The sequence below is a fragment of the Phyllobates terribilis genome, unplaced genomic scaffold (genome assembly GCF_046119375.1).
Source record: "Phyllobates terribilis strain yellow unplaced genomic scaffold, ASM4611937v1 Scaffold_5__5_contigs__length_657084704, whole genome shotgun sequence".
NCBI lineage: Eukaryota > Metazoa > Chordata > Amphibia > Anura > Dendrobatidae > Phyllobates > Phyllobates terribilis.
In genome coordinates, this window is record NW_027362765.1 from 222,866,585 (window position 1) to 222,883,110 (window position 16,526).

The window sequence follows — 16,526 nt, forward strand, 5'->3', positions numbered from 1 at the left end:
CATCATGGCGTGAGGGACAGGAAGGTGGTGGGAGCAGCTCTGACGAAGAGATTCCCCGAACAGCCCAAAAAGGAGGGAGAGGGAGGGGGCAGACTTGGTTGCCTGTAGCCTCCACTTCGGCACCCATTAGGAGCATGGCTCTTCCAAAATCCAAAGCGGGCGCTCCCAAGACTTGCAGTGCCTGGTCCTTTTTTGACACAGTTGCAGATGACATTTGCTTTGTCAAATGCAAGCTGTGTAATCAGAGGGTGAAAAGAGGGAAAAGTGTCAGCAACCTCAATACCACAAATATGTGGAAACATGTGCGGACCAAGCACGTGGTGGAGTTACAAAAACACACTGAAGACCTAGGCCAACCTACAGCGCCACCTACCACCTCTTCAGCTCGGGTTGTAGCCTCTTCCTCCAGCTCACACACAGCTGGTTCGGCTTCCTCACAGGATCGCCATGGAAGAATCTCTGGCACTGTTGTACAGAGACACAGTGTAATTCCACCCACAGCACCACTTTCCCAGTCATCCTCACACTCCCAGGCCAGTCTACAGCCATCGTTAGCACAGGCATGGGAGAAAAGGCGCCCATACTCGGCAAACCACCCCCGAGCACAGGCTCTGAATGCTGGCATTGCTAAACTACTGGCCCTTGAAATGCTATCATTCAGGCTGGTGGAGACTGACACATTCCGTAACTTTATGGCATTGGCAGTCCCACAATTCAACGTGCCCAGCCGATTTTATTTCAGCAGGCAAGCCGTCCCTGCCCTGCAACATCATGTGGAGGGAAAAATTAAACATGCGCTACAAAACGCCGTCAGTAGCAAGGTCCACCTGACCACCGATGCGTGGACCAGTAAGCATGGACAGGGACGATACCTTTCCCTCACTGCCCATTGGGTAAATGTTGTGGAGCCGGGTACAGATCTTGAGAGTGGCGCTGTACGTGTTCTGCCAACTCCAAGGATTGCAGGAATCCAGTCTGTACACATTGACTCCTCCTCATACTCCAGTTCCTCTGAATCAGCGCTGCAGGAGCCGTCACGGTCTACCTCCACATCGACCCGTGAACGGATACCTGTTATGGTGACCAATATGAGCACAGCCGTGGCCAAACGTCAACAGGCCGTATTAAAATTAATTTCTTTGGGGAATCGAAGCCACACAGCGCAGGAGCTCTGGAATGCCATCAAGCAGCAGAGCGACGTGTGGTTTGTGCCAGCGAATCTCCAGCCAGGCATGGTAGTGTGTGACAATGGCCGAAATCTGGTGGCAGCTCTGGGCCTAGGCAACCTCACTCACATCCCATGTCTGGCACATGTGCTCAACTTGGTCGTGCAGAGTTTTTTGAGGGACTATCCGGATCTTGATGCACTGCTTCACAAGGTCCGCATAGAGTGCACTCACTTGCGGCGTTCCAGCAATGCAAGATCACGCATTGCAGCTCTGCAGCGACGATTACGTCTTCCGGAACATCGCATCATATGTGACCTACCCACCAGGTGGAATTCAACGTTACATATGTTGGAGAGGTTGTGTGAGCAGCAGGCAGCAGTAATGGAGTACCAGCTGCAGCAGGCGCAAAGAAGTCGCAGTGCGCGCCGTTCACACTTCACCACCACTGAGTGGGCCTCTATGAAGGACATTTGCCACGTTTTGCGTGCCTTCGATTATTCCACGCGGATGGCGAGTGCAGATGATGCACTAGTCAGCATGACTATCCCCCTTATCTGCCTGCTTGAAAAAACACTGCAAGCACTAAGGGACGAGGTTTTGGAACAGGTGGAGGATGAGGAGTCACAAATGCCATCTGCTTCTCTACAGTCTGCGCAACGTGGTTCCTCACAAAGGCCTAGGCAGGGGACACTTTGTGAGGAGGATGAGGAGGAGTCAATGGATGAGTAAGACATCTGTCCAGAGGAGGGAGGCACACAATGCTCTAGTAGTCAGTATCTAGAGCGAGGGTGGGGTGATGCAGAGCAGGCAGAGATCACGCCTCAAGCAGGGGACAGCGTTTCTTGGCCAGTTGGCAGTCTGCAGCACATGGTTGATTTCATGCTGCAGTGCCTGAGAAACGACCGCCGCATCGCCCACATTCTCAACACGGCTGATTATTGGGTGTCCACCCTCCTAGATCCTCGCTACCGGGACAACTTACAAAGCCTCATAACACCGTTGAACCGGGAGCGTAAAATGCGGGAGTACCAAGATGCACTGGTGCATTCCTTCATGTTCTCCATTCCAACCGAGAGCAGTGCTGCTAGTGCTTTACAAAGCAGCTCAGTGCGTCGAGGCAGTGGAGGAAGTTCTGCACAAAGAGGGAGCAGAAGCAGCGCCTCAGCACAAGGCAAGACCAGTATGGCCGAAATGTGGCAAAGTTTTGTGTCCCCGCCGCCACAAATGTCTACACCATCACAGACGGCTCCAGTCAGCAGGAGGCAACGTTTCCGTCAGATGGTGACAGACTACATGTCTTGCCCTCTTAGTGTACTCCCAGACGGCTCTTCTCCCTTCAAGTTTTGGGTCTGTAAGCTAGATACATCACCAGAGCTAAGTCAATATGCATTGGAGGTGCTAGCTTGCCCTGCTGCTAGTGTATTATCGGAACGCGTCTTTAGTGCCGCAGGTGTTACTAACAGACCGTCGCATGCGACTATCCTCCGATAACGTTGACCGGCTTACTTTTCTCAAAATGAACAAGGCCTGGATCTCTCATGAATTTGCCAGTCCTCTTCCAGAATAAATAATTGTTGGCAAAAGTATCCAGGTCTCCTGTTCTGTTCATGTTTCTACCACCTGAACTGTAATCCCTGAGCTCCAACACCGCCAGTTGGCGCTCGGAAGTGCCGTCTGCACAGTCAACACTTGCTGCCGTGTCATTGGGGTTCAGTAACGTCAGCTGTTCCCCGGCTGTGCGGAGGGCAATTTCTCCTGCTCTGTCCACATTCTCACTACTACAGATTTTAAAGTTGCTCGAATTACACCTCTGGCTCCTCTGTTTTCAGTATTATCCCTGAGCTCCAACACCGCCAGTTGGTGCTCGGAAGTGCCGTCTGCACAATCAACACTTGCTGCCGTGTTACTGGGGTTCAGTAACGTCAGCTGTTCCCCTGCTGTGCGGACGGCAATTTCTCCTACTCTGTCCACATTCTCACTACTACTGATTTTAAAGTTGCTCCAATTACACCTCTGGCTCCTCTGTTTTCAGTATTATCCCTGAGCTCCAACACCGCCAGTTGGCGCTCGGAAGTGCCGTCTGCACAGTCAACACTTGCTGCCGTGTTATTGGGGCTCAGTAACGTCAGCTGTTCCCCTGCTGTGCGGACGGCACTTTCTCCTGCTCTGTCCACATCCACTGTACTACTCATTTAAAACCTCCTCCAAATACACCTCTGGCTCCTCTGTTTTCAGTATTATCCCTGAGCTCCAACACCGCCAGTTGGCGCTCGGAAGTGCCGTCTGCACAGTCAACACTTGCTGCCATGTTATTGGGGTTCGGTAACGTCAGCTGTTCCCCTGCTGTGCGGACGGCAATTTCTCCTGCTCTGTCCACATTCTCACTACTACAGATTTTAAAGTTGCTCCAATTACACCTCTGGCTCCTTTGTTTTCAGTATTATCCCTGAGCTCCAACACCGCCAGTTGGCGCTCGGAAGTGCCGTCTGCACAGTCAACACTTGCTGCCGTGTCTTTGGGGTTCAGTAACATCAGCTGTTCCCCTGCTGTGCGGACAGCAATTTCTCCTGCTCTGTCCACATTCTCACTACTACAGATTTTAAAGTTGCTCCAATTACACCTCTGGCTCCTCTGTTTTCAGTATTATCCCTGAGCTCCAACACCGCCAGTTGGCGCTCGGAAGTGCCGTCTGCACAGTCAACACTTGCTGCCGTGTTATTGGGGTTCAGTAACATCAGCTGTTCCCCTGCTGTGCGGACGGCAATTTCTCCTGCTCTGTCCACATCCACTGTACTACTGATTTAAAACCTCCTCCAAATACAGTTCTGGCTACTCTGATTTCAGTATTATCCCTGAGCTCCAACACCGCCAGTTGGCGCTCGGAAGTGCCGTCTGCACAGTCAACACTTGCTGCCATGTCATTGGGGTTCAGTAACGTCAGCTGTTCCCCTGCTGTGCGGACGGCAATTTCTCCTGCTCTGTCCACATTCTCACTACTACAAATTTTAAAGTTGCTCCAAGTACACCTCTGGCTCCTCTGTTTTCAGTATTATCCCTGAGCTCCAACACCGCCAGTTGGCGCTCGGAAGTGCCGTCTGCACAGTCAACACTTGCTGCCGTGTCATTGGGGTTCAGTAACGTCAGCTGTTCCCCTGCTGTGCGGACGGCAATTTCTCCTGCTCTATCCACATTCTCACTACTACAGATTTTAAAGTTGCTCCAATTACACCTCTGGCTCCTCTGTTTTCAGTATTATCCCTGAGCTCCAACACCGCCAGTTGGCGCTCGGAAGTGCCGTCTGCACAGTCAACACTTGCTGCCGTGTCATTGGGGTTCAGAAACGTCAGCTGTTCCCCAGCTGTGCGGACGGCAATTTCTCCTGCTCTGTCCACATTCTCACTACTACAGATTTTAAAGTTGCTCCAATTACACCTCTGGCTCCTCTGTTTTCAGTATTATCCCTGAGCTCCAACACCGCCAGTTGGCGCTCGGAAGTGCCGTCTGCAAAGTCAACACTTGCTGCCGTGTTATTGGGGTTCAGTAACGTCAGCTGTTCCCCTGCTGTGCGGACGGCAATTTCTCCTGCTCTGTCCACATCCACTGTACTACTGATTTAAAACCTCCTCCAAATACACCTCTGGCTCCTCTGTTTTCAGTATTATCCCTGAGCTCCAACACCGCCAGTTGGCGCTCGGAAGTGCCATCTGCACAGTCAACACTTGCTGCCGTGTCATTGGGGTTCAGTAACGTCAGCTGTTCCCCTGCTGTGCGGACGGCAATTTCTCCTGCTCTGTCCACATTCTCACTACTACAGATTTTAAAGTTGCTCCAGTTACACCTCTGGCTCCTCTGCTTTCAGTATTATCCCTGAGCTCCAACACCGCCAGTTGGCGCTCGGAAGTGCCGTCTGCACAGTCAACACTTGCTGCCGTGTCATTGGGGTTCAGTAACGTCAGCTGTTCCCCTGCTGTGCGGACGGCAATTTCTCCTGCTCTGTCCACATTCTCACTACTACAGATTTTAAAGTTGCTCCAATTACACCTCTGGCTCCTCTGTTTTCAGTATTATCCCTGAGCTCCAACACCGCCAGTTGGCGCTCGGAAGTGCCGTCTGCACAGTCAACACTTGCTGCCGTGTCATTGGGGTTCAGTAACGTCAGCTGTTCCCCTGCTGTGCGGACGGCAATTTCTCCTGCTCTGTCCACATTCTCACTACTACAGATTTTAAAGTTGCTCCAATTACACCTCTGGCTCCTCTGTTTTCAGTATTATCCCTGAGCTCCAACACCGCCAGTTGGCGCTCGGAAGTGCCGTCTGCACAGTCAACACTTGCTGCCGTGTCATTGGGGTTCAGTAACGTCAGCTGTTCCCCTGCTGTGCGGACGGCAATTTCTCCTGCTCTGTCCACATTCTCACTACTACAGATTTTAAAGTTGCTCCAATTACACCTCTGGCTCCTCTGTTTTCAGTATTATCCCTGAGCTCCAACACCGCCAGTTGGCGCTCGGAAGTGCCGTCTGCACAGTCAACACTTGCTGCCGTGTCATTGGGGTTCAGTAACGTCAGCTGTTCCCCTGCTGTGCGGACGGCAATTTCTCCTGCTCTGTCCACATTCTCACTACTACAGATTTTAAAGTTGCTCCAATTACACCTCTGGCTCCTCTGTTTTCACTATTATCCCTGAGCTCCAACACCGCCAGTTGGCGCTCGGAAGTGCCGTCTGCACAGTCAACACTTGCTGCCGTGTTATTGGGGTTCAGTAACGTCAGCTGTTCCCCTGCTGTGCGGACAGCAATTTCTCCTGCTCTGTCCACATCCACTGTACTACTGATTTAAAACCTCCTCCAAATACACCTCTGGCTCCTCTGTTTTCAGTATTATCCCTGAGCTCCAACACCGCCAGTTGGCGCTCGGAAGTGCCGTCTGCACAGTCAACACTTGCTGCCATGTTATTGGGGTTCGGTAACGTCAGCTGTTCCCCTGCTGTGCGGACGGCAATTTCTCCTGCTCTGTCCACATTCTTACTACTACAGATTTTAAAGTTGCTCCAATTACACCTCTGGCTCCTCTGTTTTCAGTATTATCTGTAACGGGTCTGGGAGGCGGAACCTCTGGGCTACTATACAAGGGATAAAAAATAGTTCACTAAGTACCCTATATTTATTATGCAACTTTGCTTTACATTTATATATAATGATGGTAGGGTATGAGATATATTTTTGTCTTTTGTCTTTTGTAGGTTTTGTTTCTTTTTTGCTAGTGTGAACATGCTCCTATTTCTTGCATGTCTACCATCTTAGACCTCAGTTCACATTGCCTGGTTTTTTGTCTTGTTTGCATTCTGTGCAATTTAAGGGTGTGGCATCCCCTTTGTTGAGCTGACTGGTATATATGTAGCTTACCACGGGCCTGGGTGGTCTGGAGTTGGGACCCGGTCCTATTTGTCTACCCTTTTATATGCATTGCTTCAACTTTGATATACAGTAAAGTTTTTAATATAGGCAGTATAGGTACCGTCCCAATTTAGGGTCACCTTGCCGCTGGTGGGACGGCTTGTATACTTTTTTTGATCAAAAATAGTTCACTAAGTACCCTATATTTATTATGCAACTTTGCTTTACATTTATATATAATGATGGTAGGGTATGAGATATATTTTTGTCTTTTGTCTTTTGTAGGTTTTGTTTCTTTTTTGCTAGTGTGAACATGCTCCTATTTCTTGCATGTCTACCATCTTAGACCTCAGTTCACATTGCCTGGTTTTTTGTCTTGTTTGCATTCTGTGCAATTTAAGGGTGTGGCATCCCCTTTGTTGAGCTGACTGGTATATATGTAGCTTACCACGGGCCTGGGTGGTCTGGAGTTGGGACCCGGTCCTATTTGTCTACCCTTTTATATGCATTGCTTCAACTTTGATATACAGTAAGGTTTTTAATATAGGCAGTATAGGTACCGTCCCAATTTAGGGTCACCTTGCCGCTGGTGGGACGGCTTGTATACTTTTTTTGATCAAAAATAGTTCACTAAGTACCCTATATTTATTATGCAACTTTGCTTTACATTTATATATAATGATGGTAGGGTATGAGATATATTTTTGTCTTTTGTCTTTTGTAGGTTTTGTTTCTTTTTTGCTAGTGTGAACATGCTCCTATTTCTTGCATGTCTACCATCTTAGACCTCAGTTCACATTGCCTGGTTTTTTGTCTTGTTTGCATTCTGTGCAATTTAAGGGTGTGGCATCCCCTTTGTTGAGCTGACTGGTATATATGTAGCTTACCACGGGCCTGGGTGGTCTGGAGTTGGGACCCGGTCCTATTTGTCTACCCTTTTATATGCATTGCTTCAACTTTGATATACAGTAAGGTTTTTAATATAGGCAGTATAGGTACCGTCCCAATTTAGGGTCACCTTGCCGCTGGTGGGACGGCTTGTATACCTTTTTTGATCAAAAATAGTTCACTAAGTACCCTATATTTATTATGCAACTTTGCTTTACATTTATATATAATGATGGTAGGGTATGAGATATATTTTTGTCTTTTGTCTTTTGTAGGTTTTGTTTCTTTTTTGCTAGTGTGAACATGCTCCTATTTCTTGCATGTCTACCATCTTAGACCTCAGTTCACATTGCCTGGTTTTTTGTCTTGTTTGCATTCTGTGCAATTTAAGGGTGTGGCATCCCCTTTGTTGAGCTGACTGGTATATATGTAGCTTACCACGGGCCTGGGTGGTCTGGAGTTGGGACCCGGTCCTATTTGTCTACCCTTTTATATGCATTGCTTCAACTTTGATATACAGTAAGGTTTTTAATATAGGCAGTATAGGTACCGTCCCAATTTAGGGTCACCTTGCCGCTGGTGGGACGGCTTGTATACTTTTTTTGATCAAAAATAGTTCACTAAGTACCCTATATTTATTATGCAACTTTGCTTTACATTTATATATAATGATGGTAGGGTATGAAATATATTTTTGTCTTTTGTCTTTTGTAGGTTTTGTTTCTTTTTTGCTAGTGTGAACATGCTCCTATTTCTTGCATGTCTACCATCTTAGACCTCAGTTCACATTGCCTGTTTTTTTGTCTTGTTTGCATTCTGTGCAATTTAAGGGTGTGGCATCCCCTTTGTTGAGCTGACTGGTATATATGTAGCTTACCACGGGCCTGGGTGGTCTGGAGTTGGGACCCGGTCCTATTTGTCTACCCTTTTATATGCATTGCTTCAACTTTGATATACAGTAAGGTTTTTAATATAGGCAGTATAGGTACCGTCCCAATTTAGGGTCACCTTGCCGCTGGTGGGACGGCTTGTATACTTTTTTTGATCAAAAATAGTTCACTAAGTACCCTATATTTATTATGCAACTTTGCTTTACATTTATATATAATGATGGTAGGGTATGAGATATATGTTTGTCTTTTGTCTTTTGTAGGTTTTGTTTCTTTTTTGCTAGTGTGAACATGCTCCTGTTTCTTGCATGTCTACCATCTTAGACCTCAGTTCACATTGCCTGGTTTTTTGTCTTGTTTGCATTCTGTGCAATTTAAGGGTGTGGCATCCCCTTTGTTGAGCTGACTGGTATATATGTAGCTTACCACGGGCCTGGGTGGTCTGGAGTTGGGACCCGGTCCTATTTGTCTACCCTTTTATATGCATTGCTTCAACTTTGATATACAGTAAGGTTTTTAATATAGGCAGTATAGGTACCGTCCCAATTTAGGGTCACCTTGCCGCTGGTGGGACGGCTTGTATACTTTTTTTGATCAAAAATAGTTCACTAAGTACCCTATATTTATTATGCAACTTTGCTTTACATTTATATATAATGATGGTAGGGTATGAGATATATGTTTGTCTTTTGTCTTTTGTAGGTTTTGTTTCTTTTTTGCTAGTGTGAACATGCTCCTATTTCTTGCATGTCTACCATCTTAGACCTCAGTTCACATTGCCTGGTTTTTTGTCTTGTTTGCATTCTGTGCAATTTAAGGGTGTGGCATCCCCTTTGTTGAGCTGACTGGTATATATGTAGCTTACCACGGGCCTGGGTGGTCTGGAGTTGGGACCCGGTCCTATTTGTCTACCCTTTTATATGCATTGCTTCAACTTTGATATACAGTAAGGTTTTTAATATAGGCAGTATAGGTACCGTCCCAATTTAGGGTCACCTTGCCGCTGGTGGGACGGCTTGTATACTTTTTTTGATCAAAAATAGTTCACTAAGTACCCTATATTTATTATGCAACTTTGCTTTACATTTATATATAATGATGGTAGGGTATGAGATATATTTTTGTCTTTTGTCTTTTGTAGGTTTTGTTTCTTTTTTGCTAGTGTGAACATGCTCCTATTTCTTGCATGTCTACCATCTTAGACCTCAGTTCACATTGCCTGGTTTTTTGTCTTGTTTGCATTCTGTGCAATTTAAGGGTGTGGCATCCCCTTTGTTGAGCTGACTGGTATATATGTAGCTTACCACGGGCCTGGGTGGTCTGGAGTTGGGACCCGGTCCTATTTGTCTACCCTTTTATATGCATTGCTTCAACTTTGATATACAGTAAGGTTTTTAATATAGGCAGTATAGGTACCGTCCCAATTTAGGGTCACCTTGCCGCTGGTGGGACGGCTTGTATACTTTTTTTGATCAAAAATAGTTCACTAAGTACCCTATATTTATTATGCAACTTTGCTTTACATTTATATATAATGATGGTAGGGTATGAGATATATTTTTGTCTTTTGTCTTTTGTAGGTTTTGTTTCTTTTTTGCTAGTGTGAACATGCTCCTATTTCTTGCATGTCTACCATCTTAGACCTCAGTTCACATTGCCTGGTTTTTTACTATACAAGGGAGCGGTCCTTGTAAGGGAGCGGGTGGCGACCAGGCAGGCAGTCACAGCAGGTGACCGGGACAGTCTCTGGGTGTACGGGCAGGAGGTCACGGCAAGTGATCAGGGCAGTCTCTGGAAGAACGGGCTGGAGGTCACGGCAAGTGACCGGGGCAGTCTCTGGAAGAACGGGCTGGAGGTCACGGCAAGTGACCGGGGCAGTCTCTAGGTAAAGGGTAGGTACGACCTGTGATGGCTGAACCTCCAGGTAGGCTAGCAAGGCAGATGGAGGATGTGTGCTCCCAGGTGAGCAAGCGAGAGTCTCTGGAATAGCAGGTGGTCACAGCACGTGACGGCGGAGCCTCCAGGTAGGCAAGCAGGCAGGTAGCGGAGAAGCGCTCCCAGGTGAGTGGGCAAGAGTCTGGAATAGCTGGTGGTCACAGCACGTGACAGCGGAGCCTCCGCGCTGGCAAGCAGGCAGGTAGCGGAGAAGCGCTCCCAGGTGAGCGGGCAAGAGTCTGGAATAGCTGGTGGTCACAGCACGTGACAGCGGAGCCTCCGGGCTGGCAAGCAGGCAGGTAGCGGAGAAGCGCTCCCAGGTGAGCGGGCAAGAGTCTGGAATAGCTGGTGGTCACAGCACGTGACAGCGGAGCCTCCGGGCAGGCAAGCAGGCAGGTAGCGGAGAAGCGCTCCCAGGTGAGCGGGCAAGCTGGTCCATAGACAGACTGACCGGAGTTGTAAGGCAGACCGTCGGACCTCAGGCAAGCAGGCAGGTAGCTGATGTGCGCTCCCAGGTGAGCGGGCAAGTTGATCCTTAGATAGACTGACCGGAGTTGTAAGGCAGACCGTCGGACCTCAGGCAGGCAGGCAGGTAACAGGAAATCAGGCAGGATTAGGACAGCAAGCTGGCAGGAATCTGGCAGGTAATTGGCAGGTAACTGGCAAGGGACCTGAGGGCTGAAGCAGAGTAGAACGGTGCAACAACATTGCTCGGGCACCTCCATTTTGGAGGAGGTGCCTTATATATGGTGAAGTCCTCCGGCCATTGTCCGGGGACTCCTTAGGACGGCGCGCGCGGCCCCTTTAAGAGGGAGGGAGAGCGCGCGTGCGCCCTAAGCACAGTGGCCGGGAAGGAGCGCGCGCTGCCAGCAGAGCGGGAGGAGGACGCCGGGCACGGAGCAGGGAGGTGAGGGGAACAGCGTCCCTGCCTAGCAGAGGGCAGGGACGCCGGCGCTACAGTACCCCCCCCTTTAGGCCCCCCCTTTTTTAGGCCAGACAGAAATTTAGCAAGGATAAGAGGGGCATGGATGTTCTCCCGGGGCTCCCACGTTCTCTCCTCAGGACCAAACCCCTTCCAATCTACTAGAAAAAAGGTCTTTCCTCTTACCCTTTTGGTGGCAAGAATGTTCTCTACCTCAAACTCGTCCTCAGCAGAAACCGGAGCAGGAGGCGTACCTGTAGACTTGGAAAAAGAGTTAAGTACCACAGGTTTGAGGAGAGATACATGGAAGGAGTTAGGGATCCGTAAATTGTCCGGGAGTTTCAATTTATAGGCCACCGGGTTGATCTGACTGATGACCTCCAGGGGGCCGATGAACCGAGGCCCTAACTTGTAAGAAGGTATTTTGAGTCGGACATATTTAGATGAGAGCCAGACTTTATCTCCGGGACGAAATTGTGGAGGATCCAGGCGTTTTTTGTCAGCGTGTCTTTTCATCCGTTCGGACGACTGAAGGAGTGCGGATCGGGTACTCTCCCAAATGGAGGAAAATTTGCTAACGAGAGATTCCGCAGCCGGGTTGTCCACAGAGGTGGAGACAGGAAAAGGAATCCGAGGATGCTGACCGAAGACTACAAAAAACGGGGATTTGGAGGAGGATTCGCTCTCGTGATTATTATAAGAGAACTCGGCCCATGGTAGGAGATCCACCCAGTCAGAATGATGGGCATTAACGAAGTGTCGGAGGTAACTGGTCAGGTTCTGATTGATCCGCTCCACTTGACCATTGGACTGTGGGTGGTAAGCGGAAGAGAAGTCCAGGGTGACATCTAGCAGTTTACAAGTGGCTCTCCAGAAGCGTGAGGTGAACTGTACCCCACGATCCGACACGATGTGGAGGGGCAGGCCATGAAGACGAAAGATGTGATGAATAAAGTCTTTAGCTAGCTCGGGTGCAGACGGGAGGCCTGGCAGGGGAACGAAATGAGCCATCTTGGAGAAGCGGTCAGCGACCACCCAAATGACCGTACAACCGGCAGAGACTGGGAGGTCTGTTATAAAGTCCATTGCTATATGCTGCCAGGGGGCAGCAGGTACTGGGAGCGGAAGGAGGCGACCGGCTGGCAGATGTCTCGGAACCTTGTTGCGGGCGCAGGACACACAGGCAGAAACAAAGTCTATTACGTCCTTGTGCAGGGTAGGCCACCAGTAGTGCCGGGTAATAAGCTGGAGGGTCTTTTTCTGACCGGCATGGCCAGCTAGTTTAGACGAGTGACCCCAGTGAAGGATCTTCTCCCGATCAGGTACTGATACGAACGTCTTTCCGGGAGGGAGACGATTTAGACTCACGGGAGCCACCTGCATTACTCTGGCGGGATCGATGATGTGTTTCGGATCTTCCTCGAGATCAGACACCAGAAAGGATCGAGACAAGGCGTCCGACTTGACGTTTTTGTCAGCCGGGTGAAAATGAAGAACAAAATCAAAGCGAGCAAAAAACAAGGACCACCGGGCTTGGCGCGGGTTAAGTCTCTGGGCATGCTGGAGGTAAGCCAAGTTCTTGTGGTCAGTGTAAATTATTACCAGGTGAAGAGCCCCCTCGAGCAGGTAACGCCACTCCTCCAATGCCAGTTTGATGGCCAATAACTCTCGGTCTCCTATGGAATAATTGCGTTCAGAGGAGGAGAAGAGTTTAGAGAAGAAGCCGCAAGTTACCATCCTCCCGGAAGATGATTTTTGAGTAAGTACCGCTCCGGCTCCAGAGGAGGAGGCGTCAACTTCCAGGAAGAACTGCTTGTTGCCGTCCGGGCGATGCAGCACCGGGGCGGAAGAGAAGGCCTGTTTTAAGGAAAGAAAGGCCTCCTCTGCTTCGGGCGGCCACTCTTTGGGATTAGTACCCTTACGGGTGAGCGCGGAAATTGGGGCAGTCCGGGAAGAGGAGTGTGGTATGAAGAGGCGGTAGTAGTTGGCGAAGCCCAGGAACCGCTGAATGGCCTTCAACCCCTCCGGTCGAGGCCATTTCTCGATGGCAGACAGTTTCTCTGGATCCATTCGTAGGCCGGTCTGAGAAATAATGTAGCCCAAAAACGGAAGCGAGGTCTGCTCAAAGAGGCACTTCTCATATTTAGCGAAGAGGTGATTCTGCCTGAGCCTGAGCAGGACCTGACGAACGTCCCTCCGGTGAGTCTGGAGATCCGGAGAGAAGACCAAGATGTCGTCCAGGTACACCACTACGCAGGAGTAGAGAAGGTCCCGGAAGATGTCATTGACCAACTCTTGAAAGACGGCAGGAGCGTTACAGAGACCAAAGGGCATTACCAGATATTCATAGTGGCCGTCCCGGGTGTTGAATGCCGTCTTACATTCATCCCCCTGACGGATACGAACCAGTTTGTACGCCCCACGGAGGTCCAGTTTGGTGAAGATTCTAGCCCCTCTCAGATGATCAAATAACTCCGGAATGAGCGGAAGGGGGTACTTATTCTTCACCGTGATCTGGTTAAGGCCTCTATAGTCTATACAGGGACGGAGAGAGCCGTCCTTCTTTTTTACGAAGAAGAAGCCTGCTCCCGCCGGGGAGGTAGATTTCCGGATGAATCCCCTGGCCAGATTCTCCTCAATATATTCGGACATCGACCGGGTCTCAGCAGCGGATAATGGATAAATACGCCCACGGGGAGGAGTAGTACCGGGTAACAAGTCGATAGGGCAGTCGTATGGTCTATGAGGGGGTAGTGTCTCTGCTTCCTTTTTATTAAAGACATCAGCATAAGACCAATAAGGAATTGGAAGTCCAGGTAGATTAGCTGAGGTAGGAGAAGGACGGACGGGATGGACGGGAACCAGACAGGTCTTATGGCAGTCCTGTCCCCAGCGAAGGACTTCCCCGGTCTGCCAGTCAAGCACGGGTGCATGTCTCTGGAGCCAAGGTAGACCTAGCAGGAGGGCGTGAGAGAGTCCAGGCAGAGCATGAAAGGAGATACTCTCAGAATGCAGCATTCCCACCTGCAGAGTAATGGATTCGGTGATGAGTTGGATGGGGCGTGGTAAGAGACCCCCATCCACGGCAGCAACAGACAAGGGTACAGCCAGAGGTTTGGTGGGGATGCGGTATTTCTCTACCAGGGACTGTGAAATAAGATTCCCGGCTGCTCCAGAGTCCAGTTGGGCTAGTTCGAAATAACGGTTCTCCCCGCAGATGATTGAAACTGACAGCAGCAGAGATGGAGAGGATTTATTCTTGTCTAGGTCGACCTCTCTGAGCGAACCTAGACACAGGCGTTTCCCGACCTCTCTGGGCAGGCACGGATCCGGTGCTCCTTACTGCCACAGTAGAAGCAGCTCCCCTCGGCACGGCGTAAGTCCTGACGGGTTTTGACCATCTTGGTCTGGTCGACCTGCATAGGCTCAGGAGAGTGTACCTGGGGAGAGACGGAGGGAGTGACGGGTTTCTGAAAAGTAGGAGCTAGACGTGGAAACCTCCTCTCACGGGTGACCTCTTTGGCACGCTCCTGGAACCGTAGGTCAATCCGGGTGGCAAGAGTTATTAGGTCATCGAGAGTGGTAGGAACGTCCCGACCGGCAAGTTCATCTTTAATACGGCCGGACAGACCCTCCCAGAAGACGGATACCAGAGCGTCGTTATCCCAGGCCAGCTCCGAGGCAAGGGTACGGAACCGTATGGCATATTGGCCCACGGTGAGACTTCCCTGACGGAGGCGTAGCAGAGATGATGCGGATGAGGTCTTCCGTCCGGGTTCGTCGAAGACTTTCCGGAAAGCCGTGAGGAAGGCAGGCAAGTCGGACACCAGGGGGTCTCCTCTCTCCCATAGAGGATTTAGCCAGGCCAGGGCCTCCCCGGTGAGATGGGACATGATGAAGGCAATTTTGGCCCGGTCGGAGTTAAACTGGTGGGACAATAGTTCAAAGTGCAGGGTGCACTGATTAATGAAGCCCCGAGCCTGGGCGGAGTCGCCTCCGAAGCGAGGAGGTGCAGAAAGTCGGGGTCCGGGGTAGGATACCATGGTATTGGTGGGCAGCGGAGCTGCCGGGTTGCGAGTCATGGCACTGGCGGTGGTTGCTGGTGGAGCAGTCATAGTGTCCAGGCGAGAATTGACATTCCGCAGGTGACCTAGGATGGACTCCTGTTGGGACCTCTGACGGGACAGTTCATGACAGAGGTCCGAGAGCGAGGGAGCTTGGGTGCCACCGGGTTCCATGGCCCGAGCAAACTGTAATGGGTCTGGGAGGCGGAACCTCTGGGCTACTATACAAGGGAGCGGTCCTTGTAAGGGAGCGGGTGGCGACCAGGCAGGCAGTCACAGCAGGTGACCGGGACAGTCTCTGGGTGTACGGGCAGGAGGTCACGGCAAGTGATCAGGGCAGTCTCTGGAAGAACGGGCTGGAGGTCACGGCAAGTGACCGGGGCAGTCTCTGGAAGAACGGGCTGGAGGTCACGGCAAGTGACCGGGGCAGTCTCTAGGTAAAGGGTAGGTACGACCTGTGATGGCTGAACCTCCAGGTAGGCTAGCAAGGCAGATGGAGGATGTGTGCTCCCAGGTGAGCAAGCGAGAGTCTCTGGAATAGCAGGTGGTCACAGCACGTGACGGCGGAGCCTCCAGGTAGGCAAGCAGGCAGGTAGCGGAGAAGCGCTCCCAGGTGAGCGGGCAAGAGTCTGGAATAGCTGGTGGTCACAGCACGTGACAGCGGAGCCTCCGGGCTGGCAAGCAGGCAGGTAGCGGAGAAGCGCTCCCAGGTGAGCGGGCAAGAGTCTGGAATAGCTGGTGGTCACAGCACGTGACAGCGGAGCCTCCGGGCTGGCAAGCAGGCAGGTAGCGGAGAAGCGCTCCCAGGTGAGCGGGCAAGAGTCTGGAATAGCTGGTGGTCACAGCACGTGACAGCGGAGCCTCCGGGCAGGCAAGCAGGCAGGTAGCGGAGAAGCGCTCCCAGGTGAGCGGGCAAGCTGGTCCATAGACAGACTGACCGGAGTTGTAAGGCAGACCGTCGGACCTCAGGCAAGCAGGCAGGTAGCTGATGTGCGCTCCCAGGTGAGCGGGCAAGTTGATCCTTAGACAGACTGACCGGAGTTGTAAGGCAGACCGTCGGACCTCAGGCAGGCAGGCAGGTAACAGGAAATCAGGCAGGATTAGGACAGCAAGCTGGCAGGAATGTGGCAGGTAACTGGCAGGTAACTGGCAAGGGACCTGAGGGCTGAAGCAGAGTAGAACGGTGCAACAACATTGCTCGGGCACCTCCATTTTGGAGGAGGTGCCTTAAATATGGTGAAGTCCTCCGGCCATTGTCCGGGGACT